The sequence below is a fragment of the Dasypus novemcinctus genome, chromosome 12, assembly GCF_030445035.2.
Source record: "Dasypus novemcinctus isolate mDasNov1 chromosome 12, mDasNov1.1.hap2, whole genome shotgun sequence".
Lineage (NCBI taxonomy): Eukaryota > Metazoa > Chordata > Mammalia > Cingulata > Dasypodidae > Dasypus > Dasypus novemcinctus.
This window is the reverse complement of record NC_080684.1, coordinates 65,375,292-65,389,742: the sequence shown is the minus strand read 5'-3', so window position 1 is coordinate 65,389,742 and position 14,451 is coordinate 65,375,292. Positions and strand designations below refer to the sequence as shown.

Here is a 14,451-nt window from a genome sequence, read left to right as displayed (position 1 = left end):
TGCTTGGAGAACTGGATTTCCATATCCAAAAGAATGTGAGAGGAATATCATCTCACACGTTCTGCAAAAATTAACTCAAGATACATCAAAGATATAAACATAAAAGCCAAGACCACAAAGACCTTGGAAGATAATGCAGGGAAGCATCTACAGGATCTTGTATTAGGAAATGGTTTAATGAACTTTACACCCAAAGCACAAGCAATGAAAGAAAAGATAGATAAATGGGACTACCTCAAAATTAAAACCTTTTGCACTTCAAAGGAGTTTGTCAAGAAAGTGAAAAGGGGGTGGCGTACTTGGCCCAGTGGTTAGGGCATCCATCTACCACATGGGAGGTCTGTGGTTCAAATCCCGGGCCTCCTTGACCAGTGTGGAGCTGGCCCAGGCGCAGTGCTGATGTGCGCAAGGAGTGCCGTGCCATGCAGGGGTGCCCCCCACATAGGGGAGCCCCATGCATAAGGAGTGTGCCCCATAAGGAGAGCCGACCAGCGCGAAAGAAAGTGCAGCCTGCCCAGGAATCGTGCTGCACACACGGAGAACTGACACAACAAAAAGAAACACAGATTCCCATGCGAATGACAACAACAGAAGCAGACAAAGAAGACGCAGCAAACAGACACAGAGAACAGACAACCGGGGTGGGGGGGAGGGGAGAGAAATAAATAAATAAATCTTTAAAAAAAAAAAAAAAGAAAGTGAAAAGGCAGCCTATTCAATGGGAGAAAATATTTGGTAAATTATATCTATAGGGCCCTAATATCCAGTGTATATAAAGAAATCCTATACCTCAAAAATAAAAAGACAGACAACCCATTTAAAAAATGGGAAAGTGATTTGAATAGACACTTTTCCAAAGAAGAAATACAAGTTGTTAAAAAGCGCATCAAAAGATGCTCAACATCACTAGCTATTAGGGAAATGCAAACCAAAACCACAATGAGATATCATCTTACACCCATTAGACTGAGGGCTAATTAAAAAAAAAACAGAGGTCTACAAGTGTTGGCGAGATGTGGAGGGAAGAGAAATCTTATCCACTGCAGGCAGGAATTTAGAATGTTGCAGCCATTGTGGAGGACAGTTTAGCAGAACCTCAGGAAGCTAACTAAAGAACTGCCATATGATCCAGCAATTCTACAGCTGCAAATATACCCAGAAGAACTGACAGCAGGGATATGGACAGATACACACACACTAATGTTCACAGCTGCATTATTCACTATTGCCAAAAGTTGGAAACAACCCAAATGCCCATCAACAGATGAATGGATAAACAAATTATGGTGTATACATACAATGGAATATTTCTCAGCTGTTAAAAGGCATGCAGTATTAATACTCATGATAACATGGATGAACCTTGAAAACCTTATGTTGAGTGAAACAAGTCAGGCATTGAAGGTCAAATATTATGTGACTTCACTGACATGAATTAATCAATTTGAGCAGACTCATAGAAATAGAGTCTGGAAGATAGGTTTACAGGAGACAGAAAGGGTGAAGAAGGTTGTGAGTCAATGACCACATGGGTAAAATCTCCGATAAGGTGGAAGAGTGTAGTTGATCATTTGATTGGCAAGACAGTGGTGCAGTAATCCTAATGGGTTAATGCTGATTTATGAGGGGGACAGGCTGGTAAGGGTGGGCTGGACTGGATCAGGTGAACTCTGGTGATCTGTGGGTATGTGGTTGAAATTACACTTTTGGGAATGTCTTTTGGCAAACATGGTAGAGGAGGGTTACTGGGTTAGGGTGTTGGATGTGGGGAGCATGCGGGGCAAAGCGCACCTGGGGCAGGCTTCTAGGGAGTGTGTACTGTCCATCTTATCTTGGTCTGTTCTATCAGTGGATGGAGACTCAAAATCTTCAAGGGAGTGTGTGAATGTTCATCTTGTCATAGTGTGTTGTATCTGGGTAAAGACCCACATAATGAGAGTGAAGATGTTGGAGTCCCATCCTGGGGAGTCATGCTGTGATCTAAAATAGAGGGGTGGGAGTCTCTTGAGATAAAGGCAGTGCCTAATGGGGGAGGAAGGACCTGTATGTCAAGCCCTCAGTGTTTCAAGTAACTATGAATCTTGTTCTTCATGGAATGGAGGTGGGTGGCTGAAGTGGGTCTCAAGGGGAGGGGCAGGGAGGAATAGAATGGATGGAACATGGGGCATTTTGGGGGTGATGGAATTGTTCTACATGAACTTGCAATGATGGATACAGACCATGTTAACCATCCAAATATATAAAAGTGTATGGTCTAAAATGTAAAACATACTGTAAATCATTGACCATGGTTAGTAGCAATGTTTCAATATTTGTACATCAATTATAACAAATGTACTATCCACATGTAAAACGTTGTTAGTAGGAAAAACGGGAAGAGGGGGAGGATGTTGGGTATATGGGCAACCGTATATTCTGTACATGACTTTCTGTAACCTAATGCTTTTATGAAGACAAAACGAAAAAAATAAAGACACTAGGGGAATAAACGGAAGAAAATGACACTATACACACAAGTTAACAGTCTTCAAGTGATGAAAGATGTAATGTCAAAGTTTTTAAAAATTTTTCTATTTTTTATTTCAAATTAAAAAAAATTTTATAATAATTATTTTACGAACTATCATTATTTCATTTTCTTATTAATTTTATTTGGTTATTTTGTTGGCTTCATTTTTGAGGAAGTTTTGGAACTTCTGTTACAACTGTGGCAGGGGAGGATCATTGGTGTGGGTGTCAGTGATAGGGGTGCATGGGAGGAGGTTCACCTGGGGCATACCTATAAGGCACATGAATATTTTCAAGTGTTCATGGGGCATTGTCACTGTGGGTGGAGATTCACACAATAACTGAAATAATATTGAATCCCCATCCTGGGGAGCTCTGCCACATTCTCTATTGGGACAGAAGGAATTCCCTGAGTACAGACGTAGTGACTAGTGAAGGAGGACGGACCACTGACAGGACCTTAACATTGATAACAGTACCTATGGACCTTTTGTTGAAATTGTAACTTAGCCTAGCATTATAGGGTACCTAAAAGGTACTACCTGAGAGCCTCCTTGTTGCTTAAATGTGGCCTCTATCTAAGCCAAACTCAGCATGTAAATGCATTACCATCCCTCTGGCATGGGACATGAGTCCCAGGGATGAGCCTCCCTGGCATTGAGGGATTACTACGAAGCAGTAATGCAAATGGAAAAAGACCATGACCAAAAGGGGGAAAGGGTAAAGACAAATGAGTTTATATGGCTAAGAGACTTCAAAGTGAGTTGGGAGGTCATTTCAGAGCTTACGCTTATGTACATCTCAGCAGGATCTCATTGACTGCCAAACTAAATATTGCCTCAAATAGTGGGGCTCCTAAGGGCTCTGGAGACATCCAGATTCTACAGGCAGGGAAGGGCGCTCAGAAGCTTGGCATCCTGCCAGTGGGCCCTACTTTGGAATTCATGTTCTCCAGTGTGACAGAGTTGGACTCAATTGTGGTTTCCCTACACATGGCTCTTCTGCCCCTTCTATTTGAGCCTGTAGTTAGTACTAGAGTTGATAGGTATATGTCTAAAAGAATTAAATCTTTGGGCTGTCCGTGTGCCAGCTGGGCCTTGAATCTCAACAGATTTGCCAGATCCACTGTCCAGTTCATTGGAATCACCCAGGACAACTAACAAGGAGACAAAGCTGGACAACGACCATCCCCAGGAACAGATTGAGTCTGCAAGTAGAAACAAGACAGTCCCAACCATCTGTCCCATGCAATCTAAGCCTTCTCTCAATCAGAGGTGGAGTGGGCATCATTATCCCAGAATCCTCAGGACTGGGGAATGAACGATGGACTAGAGTAGACTTATTGTTATTCTACTATAGACTTATTGTGATTTTATCAGTAGAAGAACTTTTATCACTGATGTGGAGGTCCTGAGGGGAGGGAGAGGGAAAAATAGGTATAATTTGGGGGCATTTTTGGGACTTGGGAATTGTACTGAATAACACTGCAATGAAAGATAAAGGTCATTATATATCTTGTCATAATTTACAAAATTGTGCAGGAGAGAATATAAACTAAAATGCAAAGTATAATCCATGCTTAGTGGCAATGCTCCAAAATGTGTTCATCAATAGTAACAAATGTACCACACTGATGAAGGATGTTGTTAATGTGGGAAAATGTGAGAGCCCTAGAGAGCAGGGCATATGGGAATCCCCTATATATTTATGTAACATTTATGTAATTTAAGTATCTTATATATATATATATATATATATATATACACACACACACACATACATACTTATATTCAAGTTTAAATTCTAGAGATTATATTCAGAAGGTCAAAAGCAAGTCCCAGGTATCAGTGCACTAAAAGTGCCAAATTAGGTTTAACTGAGCTGCCAAAGTTGAGAAACATGGCAATAAAAATTAAAGGTGCAGAAGGATCCAACCATTCTGGAGGACAGTTTGGCAGTTTCTCAAAAAAACTAGCCATTGACTTGCCATATGACCCAGCAATTCCACTGCTGGGTATATACCCAATAGAACTGAAAACAAGGACACAAACCAATATAGGCACACCAGTGTTCATAGCAGCATTGTTCACTTTTGCCAAAAGCTGGAATCAACCCAAATGCCCATCAACAGATGAATGGATAAATAAAATGTGGTATATACATACAATGGAATACTACTCGGCTTTAAGAACAAATACACTACAAACACACGTGATAACATGGATGAATCTTGAGAACCTTATGTTGAGTGAAGCACCCCGGGCATTGAAGGACAAATACTACATGACCTCAATGATATGAAATAAGTAAACCAAGCTGCCTTAGAGAGCTAGAGACTGGATGATAGGCTTACAGGAAATCAGGGGGTAGAGGAAGGATGTAAGCTGACACCTACATGGGTGAAATCTATGATAAGCTGGAGGTTAAGTATTTGTACAGGAAGGGATAAAATGGGGGCATAGGGTTACCTTTGCGTGGGGCTTTGCGGGCTTGAGGGGGGCTAAGGATGGGAGGATGGGTAATATTGTCCAAGAAATTGGGGGGAGGGTGGGGCAACACATGAACATAGGAGATTGTCAGGTGTTGGTTGAGAGTATAATGCTGAGAAAACCTTTTCAAAAATATAATAAGGAAAGTTACCTGTTTAAGATGCTTAAAGGCGATAATCTGATGCAGGACAGGCTCCTAGGGAATAAGTGAATGCTCATTTTGCCATAGTGGGTTATACCATTGGATAGAGACCCATATAATGAGAGTGAAGGTATACCCACATCCTGGGGAGGACTGATGCCATCAAATAGAGGGAACTGTATCTCTCAAGAGAAATGGTGGCTCCCAGTGCACTAGGGCAGTTGAGCATGTCAAGCCCTCAACACTGTTGCAAATATCTCTGAACATGGCCCTTCAAGCAATGAAGATTGACTGTCACTGTGGGCCCTAAGGGGAGGGGGAAAGAGGTATTGAATAGATGGAACCAATGTAACTGTGTGGGCAACAGAAGTGTTTCACAAGAGTACACAAGGATGGATATAAGACATGTAAAATTACACCAAAAATATATAGGGGTTGATAGGCTAAAATGTAAATCATAATGTTAAACATAAGACAACTAAAAATTTAGAAAATTGTATAGTCTAAAATATAAACCACAATGTAAACACAAATGTTACCTTATTTGAAAGCTATTGTCTCAATAACTGTACATCGGTTCCAGTAAATATAGTATGAATATGTAAAAAGATTATTGCTGTGAAAGGGAAAAGGTTTTATGTTGGATATGTAGGAGTATTGTATATTGCATATATGAATTACTGTGATCTAAAACTCTTGTGAAGATAGCTTAATAATTAGAAAAAAGAAAAGAAAAATATAGGACGTAGACACTGAGGAAAAGACGGAAGTAGTTGCCTTGTCAATTTGCATACAGGGCAACACTTATTGCAGTGATGGAAGGCAAAACATCAAAAACAAAGCTTTTGCATTTTAAAATTTTTTGATACCCCAATTTATTTTTACCATAATTTTCCAAATTAATATGTATTCTATATCTAACCTTTAAACTCATCGCTATATTCCATTTTACTAGTAAGGGAACCTGGCAATATACTGGGCTTCACTTTTCAGGAAGTTTTGGATCACAGAGAGGTTCAACAATGGTAGCAAAGGAATACTGGTGTGGATGTTATTGACAGGGGACACATGGTTGGCAGGGAGTTCTACAGGACATATATCCAGGGTACATAAAAATGTTTGGATATTTTCATAGTGGATACAATTAAAAACAACAACTGAGGGAGTGTTGAGTTCCTAGCCAGGGGAGCTCTATCACAGTCCCTAAAGGAACAGCAACAATCCCCCAAATGCAACGGCAATGACCAAAAAAGAATGAAGGTCCAACAATGAGCCCTTGACACTAATGACTATGCTTGTGAGCCTGTACACCTGAAATAAGAACAAGGCCTAGAGCTGCAGGGTGCCTAAGAGTTACCTCCTGAGAGCCTCCGTGTTGCTCAAATACGGCCAGTCTCAAAGCCAAACTCAGAATGTAAATGTGTTGCCTTCCCCCCAGCATGGGACATGACTCCTGGGGATGAGCCTCCCTGGTGCCGAGGGATTACTACCAAGTACCAGCTAATGATGTAACTAGAAAATGACCTTGAATAAAAGGGTCAACTCAGACCAGCAGAATATCTCAGTCTACATATAATACCAGGAGTTAAAAGTGCTTTTTGACCTGAATCAAGGGGGAAATGGAAAGGACAAATGAGTTTATATGGCTATGAATCTCCAAAAAGAGCTGGGAGGTTATCATAGGGGTTGCCCTTATGCACACCTCAGCAGCATCCCAGAGACAGATAAAGCAGATACAACCCCGGTTGTATCTTCTGAGGGCTACAGAGACCCACAGGTTCTACGGTCATGGCAGATGGAGTTCAGTGCCATGTTAGTTGGCCCTTCTTTGGAGTCTGTATTTCTGTGTGATGGAGCTGGACTCAGATGTGATCTTTTTTCATAAGCCTCTCCTGTTACTTTTACCAGAACTGTAGTTGGTGCTGGGGTTTAATATATAACCAGGGGATCTGAATCTCTGGACTGACCATATGATAGCCAGGCCCTAAGCCTCAATAGACTTCAGCTCCTACACTCTGGTTTGTTGGACTTACCCCACTCAGCTAACATGGAGTTGAAGAGGGTCAGCCACCACACCATGGAGCCAAAAGTGCCTACAACTGAAAGCAGGAGAATTGTATCCAGCATCCATGTGGAATCTAAGCCCCCTCTTGATATAGATGTGGAGTGGACACAACCATTCCAAGGTCCAGAGGATGGAGGAATAGAATATGGATGAGAGTGGACTTACTGATATTCTATTCATGAACTATTGTGATTAGTAATAGAAGAAAATGTGGCATTGGTGTAGAGAATGTGGCCATGGTGGCTGCCGGGTGTGGGGAATGGGAGGAAGAGATGAGATGTGGAGGTGTTTCCGACTCGGTGCTGTCCTGGGTGATGCTGCAGGTACAGTTACCAGACATTGTATGTCCTCCCATGGCCCACTAGATGGAATGTGGGAGAGTGTGGGCTACGATGTGGACCACTGACCATGAGGTGCAGCGGTGCTCCGAGACGTATTCACCAAATCCAATGAATGTCTCATGATGATGGAGGAGATTGTTGCTATGGGGGGAGGAGTGGGGTCAAGGGGGTGGGGGGTGTATGGGGACCTAATATTTTTTGAATGTAATATTAAAAAAATAAGACAAAAAAAAAATTAAAGGTGATGTACTTCCTGACTTTAAAGCATAGTACAAAGCTACAGTGGTCAAAACAGCATAGTACTGCCACAAGGATAAATTTATTGACCAACTGAATTGAATTTAAAACTCAGAAATAGGCAATCATTCTATGGCCAACTGATTTTTTACAAAGCTGCCAGGCCTGCTAACTGGGAAAGAATAGTTTCTTCAACAAATGATGCAGGGAAAACTGGATACATATATGTATAAACATGAAAGAGGACTGCTACCTTACACCATATACAAAAATGAATTCAAAATGGACACAAGACTAAATGTAGGAACCAGGAATATAAAATTCTTAGAAGAAAATACAGGGAAGCACCTTTATGAACTTGTGGTAAACAATTGTTTCTTAGATCTTATACCCAAAACACAAGCAAGAGAAGAAAAAAATAGATAGATGGGACTTCCTCAATACTAAACTTTTATGCATCAAAGGACTTGGTCAAAAAAGTAGACATGGGTCAACTGCTAGAGCATCCGCCTACCATATAGGAGGTCCAGGGCTTGATACCCAGGGCCTCCTGGCCCATGTGCTAAGCTGGCCCACATGCAGTGCTGCTGCATACAAGGAGTGCTGTGCTACACAGGGGTATCCCGTGTAGAGGTGTCCCACATGCAAGGAGTGCACCCCACAAGGAAAGCTGTCCCGTGTGAAAAAAGTGCAGCCTACCCAGGAGTGGTGATGCACACACAGAGAGCTGAAGCAGCAAGATGACACAACCAAAAAGAGATGCAGTTTCCCCGTGCCGCCTGATAATGCAAGCGGACGCAGAAGAACACACAGCAAATGAACACAGAGAGCAGACAACGAGGGGGAAGGGGAAAGAAATAAATAAAATAAATCTTAAAATAAATAAATAAATAAATAAAGTGCAAAGACAACCTACTCAATGGAAAAAAATATATGGAACTGGCTTTTCTGATAAAGGTTTAAAATCCATAATATATAAAGAAATCGTATAACTCAACAATAAAAAGAGAACCCAATTAAAAAACAGGTGAGAGTAGATGTAACTCAAGCAGTTGTGCATCCTCCTCCCACATGGGAGGTCCCAGGATTGGTTTCCGGTGCCTCCTAAAGAAAACAAACAAACAATGTATAGACAAGGAGCAGACAATGAGCAAAAAACAGGAAAAAAAAAAAAAATGAGCAGAAGACTGAGACATTTCTCAAAAGAGGATATACAAATGGCTAAAAAGCAAATGAAAACATACTCAGTGTGACTAGCTATAAGGGAAATACAAATCAAAACCACAATGAGATATCATTTCATATCCATTAGAATGGCTACTATTGAAAAAGCAGAAAACTACAGATATTGGAGAGAATATGGAGAAAGAGGATCACTCCTTCACTGTTGGTAGGAATGTAGAATTGTGCAGCCTCTGTGGAAGACAGTTTGATAGTTCCTCAAGAAGCTAAGTATAGAATTACCATATGATCTGGCAATTCTGCTACTAGACATATATCCAGAAGAACTGAAAGTAGGAACTCAAACAGGTATTTGCACACTGTTGTTCGCAGAGACATTATTCACAATTGCCAAAAGATGGAAGTGTCCATTAACCAATGAATGGGTAAACAAAATGTGGTATACATATATGATGGAATATTATTCAGCTGTAAATAGGAACAAAGTCTTGATGCATGTGACAATATGGATGAACTTTGAGGGCATTATGTTGAGTGAAATTAGCCAGGCACAAAGGACAAATATTGTATGATTTCACTGTTATGATCTAATTATATATAAGCAAACTCAAGAGTTAGAATCTAGAATATAGGTTACTAGGAGATAAATTGGGGTTAGAGAATGAGGAGTTGAGGCTTAACTTGTACGTAATTTTGCTTTGGCTGAAGGTAAAGGTTTGGAAACGGATGGATGGTGGTGGTAACACATTATGATAAGTGTAATCAACAGCATTGAACTGTACAGGTGAATGTGGTCAAAAGGAGAAACTTTAGGATGTATATATTAGTAGAATACAAATTGACAGATAAAACATAGGACTGTATAAAACCATACTGTAGACTATTGTAGATGATGGACTATGGTTACCAGTACAAGTATACTCTTTCATGAATTATAATAAATGTATGATATTAATACAAGGTGGTAAATGCAGGGTGGTATATAGGAAAATGGACCTAATGTAAATAATAGATGGTAGATAGAACTATTTTGATAATCTTCCATTAACTGTAACAAAGAAACTAGTGTTAAAAAAAATTGTACAATTATTTTTAAAGTGCTATCATCAACAGTAACAAATCTTCCATACCAATGCAAGGTGTTTGTGGTGCACATAAATCCTGTGTTATATGTATGCTTGTTTTGTAAATTTACAACTTCTCTAATAAAAAAAATTTAAAAATCATGGTTTAAATTTTCTTTTTTACCATGGCCAAGGCAAGGAGAGAAAAAAGGAGTTAGGGGTGGGGGAAAAAGAAAAAAGGAGTAAGTTACTTTTTCTGTCTGGTTTTTGAGATGAGAAAATATGACAGTCCAGGGCTAAGTAAAACTGCAACGTTATCCAAGTTTGCTTTTGTTACTCTTATCACTTATTTTTCTACAATTTTTCTCCTATCTTTTGGCTTTCCAACTCTTTTCTTGACCTCCAAAGTATTTGAGGGCATTCATGTTTCATACATCTTCTCCTATTTATCACCGTATCACTCACTCCTGTTTCCTCTTGCTTATTCTTTGATTTTCTGACAAGCAAAACCTCCACCCTATGTTCACCTTAGGGTAAACATATGTATCAAGAAAGCAAGAATCACTAAGATATTACTATTAGCTTTTCCCATATAAGCCTAGCATTGTCTACCTGATCATTTAAAATTCTCAGTGATAAGATATTTTTGACAGTAAGGCTTTCCATAAATTGACTGTGTGCACAAGGAGGGAAAACAAGTCTATAGGTATCAGTTACTGTCTGACAAACCCTCCCCAAATTTCTACCAAATTCTTGTCTGAATCTAGGGGCCCAGAATATCCTATCAACCCATAGTGAACAAGGACAACTTCTATTCTAGAGAAAAGAATATGAATCTGCCTTTACAGAGGCAGTATCCAAGACCCAGTGCTTGAAAATCTGTTTAACTAAGAGACTTCCATTTTTAGAGTAGGAAATTTAGATCTATTTTGTTCAGCTAATTTTCCCAAAAGACTAAAAGATTATTTTATAAATTACTGAGTACTAAATAAATAAACAAAGAAGAAAATGTGGGGGAAAAGGTTATGGGGTAAACTGAAGTGATGGAAGTCTCATTCACGCTAAAAATTGCCCCTTTCTACTCATTGAAAGAAACATTAAGATTAACAGCATTGTTTCTGTGAAAGATATGAGGAAGAATAAGATGAATAGAAAGATAATAACAGATGGAAATAGTGACTGTGAAAGGCAAAGAGAAAGAAACTTGATTTTAAACATTTTATCACCCCATGGCTTTGCTTATTCTGCTATAACACCCTTTCCATATTTTTGCCTGATTGACTTCTATTTATCTTTCAAGACATAGCTGGGATATCGCCACATTGGGAACACATCCTCAACCTTCCAGAGACTGAGGTGCATGTTACTGTGCTGTAAAATAACACAGATACAACACCCTGTGTATATCTATATTAGAGCACTTATTACACTATTTTGAAACTAATGTTTGAAGATAAGGAAGTAAAGAATAAATAAAGCATAGGAATTACCTTGGAATTCTTAAAAGAATGAGGTAACTGTCTCTGTGCTGATATGGAAAGATCATCAAAATTTACTAAGTAAAAACAGTTTCTATATTTGGATTTCAAAAAATATATAAGAATACAGAAGGTACAGGTAGGTTTGTCCATGTATACACATGCCTTTTTTTTCTGGCAAGTTACATAAGAAACCAATAATATGGGCTTGGGGGACTTAGTATTTCCATTTTTATCTTTCCATATTATTTTAATTTACTAGTCTAAATTTTTTTTTTTTTTTTACAAATAAAAATAAGTTTCTAGCAGGGGTTATCTGGTTCCTAAAAAAATGGCTATTTTTAAAATTCCTTGAGGATGAAGATACAGACACATTTTTGTATCACCACTGCTTGGCACAGTGTGGAACATAGTTGGCATTCAATGAGTATCTGTTGAACTGAGCTGAATTCTGCTTTTCATCTATTTGAGTTTCTCACCACCACTCCTAAAGTACTGTCTTTTTCAGCCCCTACCCCAACTCCTTTTATTATACATAAAGTGTCAAGCATGGTGCCTTTTAAATGTTTGAAGCAAAGTGCTTGGTTATGAAGAAATCAAAGTGAATAAAACTCAAATGTCCAGATACAAAGGGTTCATCAGTCTATAAAATTTTGCCATGGCAGGAAAAAATGGGAGTGCCTGAAGATGTGGATGTACCAATCTTCCTTCTCTCTTCAGGCTCTTTGAAAGCCTCTCTATTTAACATTCCCTATTCAAGTGTATTTCTCATTTTAGTTAGAATACATGGTCCATAAATGTTAACAATTTAATGCAATACTCTGTTAGAAAAGGTAACTAAAGAGTGATATAAAATAGACTGGCAAAGGAATAACTAGCCAATCTCAATTTTTTTCTACTTATTGCAAGTAGCTTTTGCTAATCCCTTTAAAAACAGAATTGAAGAATCAGCCATCAGATTAAAAAAATGTAAAAATGACACTTTCTAGCTGCCATAAAATGACAACCTAAATCTGAATCTTTTTACACATTTGATAAAAACCAGAGAATAAAATTACCTATAACCCACACCAATATTACAAACTTTGATTTAAGGATGTTATGAAATAAAAACCCAAACCCAGTAGAACCAGCTCTGGGCACACCAGAGGCAAGATCTATGTGGGGACTGGAAAAAAGGATGTGGCAGAGAGGAAAGTACACTGCCAAAAAGAGAGATGCCATCTTGAGTGAGAAAATACTGAGAATAGGTCTGAGACCTGATGGTACAGGGCAATGGTTACTACGGCCCAGGAGGACCAGAGATGGCAGTCTTAAGAAGATACGGCCTAAGAGGCACCTTAGCAGAGGAAGGCATCTTTGGAGTCTTGATAATGAAGTAAAATAAGGAGGCAGACAGCTGAAATTAAAAATCTTACAGTGCAGGGCAGTGTCCTTGAGTTTAAAGACACAGAAATACTCTCCACCTGCTCCCAAATGGAACCAATAACTAGAAAAATCAACTTTCATTGTACCTATGGAACAGGAAGGTGTTGAACCAAATAATCTTCCCCCAAAATCCAACCTACCCCTACTGAACATCCAGGAAAATACTACATATTTAATATTTAAAAAGCTGTAAAACTGTAATTGCATTAAAGTTTTTTTTTCCATTTCTTTTAGGAAAGATGCAAAAATTATCATAAATAATTTAAATAGTCTATTATAAATAAGTTTTCCTATTTGTAGGTCCACTTTTTCCCAATTATTATCTTGAAAATTTTTTGTACTCAGAGAAAAGCTAGAAATAATGGCATGACAAACATTTACATATATTCTTCATCTAGATGCAACTCTTTTTAAATTTCTGCCAATTTCCTATTATTTTTCTTACTGTTTCTCTCTATATATTCATATTTTTTACTTCCAGACAACTTTCCTAAATGATACTTTTCAAAACCCTGACACAAAATAATTCTAATTCAAAACCTTTCCCAATTCCAAGGATGGTCTCCATTTCACTCAATTTCATTTTAGTAGAATCATACAATCATAATTATCTGTTGAACACAATTAAACGAAAAATAACCAAATTTCATGTTCAATGGGGTTTTAAAACAGAAAAAGAGCAAAGAATACCATCCATATGCACGCAACTTCCTCACGTGACAATTCTTATCAAGGGACATTGGACATTTATAAAGACTTCATTAAATGAATATAAAAGAGAACTGCTGATATTAATAGACGAGACAACAATTTAATCTGAACCAGCAGTTTTAAAATCATATCTTACAGGAAACTATAACATATAAAATGAATCAAGCAGAAGTATGTCAAAAGGTTTTAGGGAGCCTTGATCCCTGCAAACCAACAATGTACTTTACTCTTAAGGCACCTGCTGAGTTCAGGGAACTCAAACTCATCTTCCAAGTTTGAAAACTATTTTTTAAAAAATCAATTTTATTGACATGTATTAATAAAGCATACAATTCACCCAAAATGTACAATTAATGGTATTTGATATAATCACATAGTTGTGCATTTATCACTCAATCATTATTAGAGCAAACTACTATTTTAAAGTTAATTGCATTGTTTTTGCAGCTTTCAAAAATTCTACTGTCATGACTCTCCAAATTATATTAAGGTCTTTTTTTTTGAGAAATAATATTCCTTCAGAAATGGAGTAGAAGACTCTGGAAAATGAGGGCAAACACTGAAACTCTAGACACAAGACAAAATAATTTAGCTTTACTTTCTTAGTAAAGGTATAATCTCACAAGAGCTTTTAAAGAGAAGTTCTCCCTGCCATAACCCACTGAATGGATTGGGAGAGAGTGTAAACTACAACATAAACTATAATCCATGCAGTGCAGCAGTGCTCCAAAATGTATTCATCAAATGCAATGAATTTATCACAATAATGAAAGAAGCTGTTGATGTGGGAGGAGTAGGGGTGTGGG

General features: G+C 38.4%; 1 protein-coding gene across 3 annotated transcripts in view; it reads right to left on the bottom strand.

The window, feature by feature from the left end:
- Positions 1-14,451, bottom strand: part of METTL25 (methyltransferase like 25) — a 154,941-nt gene that overhangs the window by 88,484 nt on the left and 52,006 nt on the right. The window lies entirely within an intron of this gene.